Source organism: Tupaia chinensis, unplaced genomic scaffold (assembly GCF_000334495.1).
Source record: "Tupaia chinensis unplaced genomic scaffold, TupChi_1.0 Scaffold000161_1, whole genome shotgun sequence".
NCBI classification, from domain to species: Eukaryota; Metazoa; Chordata; class Mammalia; order Scandentia; family Tupaiidae; genus Tupaia; species Tupaia belangeri.
Window position 1 is genome coordinate 1,991,723 of NW_006159632.1, and position 2,000 is coordinate 1,993,722.

The window sequence follows — 2,000 nt, forward strand, 5'->3', positions numbered from 1 at the left end:
ACTGGCCCCAGGGGTGCTCTGTGGAAGGTGGCTGAGGGCAGAAACCACAGCCACAGCAAGCCCGCCACCGCTGCAGCTTCCTGTGGGAGGGCATGGGCCAAGGCGGAGGAGCCCTACTGACTGAGAGGCCGAGGCCCTGCAGCCTGCTGCACCAGGTAGCAGAGCTGCCGCACACAGACCAGGCGGCCCCTGGCGGTCCCCGGGAGGCCCCGGAGAACGAGCCCGGAGCTGGGGGCCGAATGCTGAGCCTTCACAGGGCACGTGCAGCTGGAGCCATTTGGCTTCCAGCCAAGCAGAGGGGACGTCTCTGGGCACGGAGGTGCTTGGGCCCCAGCGGGCCACGGTGCAGAGGGAAGGCTGAGCTGGGTGCCCTGAACCAGCCCTGCCATGCAGGCTCCACACCGAGCCCCACCGAAAGGAGCAAACTGACGCTTACGTGCCTCCAGCTGCCGGCAAAACCAAATCCCTGGTCTGTAGAAGACAGCAGGGCCAGTGAGGGCATGGTTGTGAGCGCGCTGGACCCGACGTGGTGACGGCGCGGTTCACGTCCCAGACCCGCGGCCTGAGAAACGCGGCCCAGTGCATGTGCACGTGTGCCCGAAATCCCAACAGGAGGGTGGAGAAGGACTGTGGTGTGACCGTCCCCCAGGGGGTGATTTCTCACTCTCCCTTCTCTCCCTCTCTCTGCATCTCTCCAGCAAGCATGCAGGCCTTCTGGGAAATTTAAAAATTAAAAGAAGTCAATGAACTCAAGGGACAGAGCATGCATTTTAGTATCTAGGATCTAATAAAAAATGACTAGATGACTAGGTATGCCGGGAGGGAGGACCCCTGAGCCCACGTGGGAGAAGACAGCCGACTCGCAGGCACCGCGCCACGGCCGCCCCCACCTGCCTGATGTGCTCGAGGGCTTCGGGGAACCACGAGTCTAGGTTGGGAGCGCTCATGGAACCCTCTGAGCTGAGGACCGCGCTGGACAGGCAGGGCAGCGGCTCGACGCCTCAGACACAGGGACAGTGATGACAGTGACGTAGAACAGGAATGGCCCAAACAGGCTGAATGGAGAACTCTCTTTCTTTCTCTTTCTCTCTTTCTTCTTTCTTTCTTTCTTTCTTTCTTTTCTTTCTTTCTTTCTTTCTTTCTTTCTTTCTTTCTTTCTTTCTTTCTTTCAAAAAACTCTTTCTCTCTTTCTTTCTTTCTTTCTTTCTTTCTTTCTTTCTTTCTTTCTTTCTTTCTTTCTTTCTTTCTTTCCTTTCTTTCGCTATAGGGCACATGCACTTGCCGGAGACAGAGGGGACAGACAGACCGTGAGAAATCGACCCCCCGCCCAGTGCAGGGGAGCTGGCCGCACCACAGTCTCTTCTCTAGTCTCCTCTTGGGACTTTAGGCACTCATACACACGCTCCCGGCACGAGTTTTAAGCCGGGAGTCTAGGACTCAAACCATGGTCTACCCGGGAGTGCAGTAAGGTAACCATTAAGCCACCTGCTGGCCCCTAAATAAGAAACTCTTTAAACGAGCAGAGCTTCGGGGACTGTGGTACGGTACCAGCTGGTCTGTCATGCGATGCGATCCCACGAGGAGAGCAGGAAGGGGCCCAGAAAGAGAAGTAAGGGGTGGCAGGCTGGCCTGGCACGCCTGGCACGTGGCGATCCACTGCAACCACACACCAGGCCAAGTACAGCCTGCCCAAAACCCTGCCGGGAGGGCGGATACAGGAAACTGCTGCATGACCGTGGCCCCGGGGGGTGCTCTCACCCAGGACGGGGCAGGAGAAAGGAGACCAGGAACGGCACAGACAGAAACAAACAGGGAGACGGTCGGTTCAAACCCAGCCACCCCCCGCCCCCACCAGGAAACAGCCGATGAAAAGACACAGATTGTCCAGCTGGATTTCAAAAGCGAGACTAGCACTATGCCGTCTACACTTCAAGACCAGATTTCTTTTTTTTTTTTTTTTTAAGAGGGTTTTTCTATAAGGCGCGTGTGTTCCGCGCACC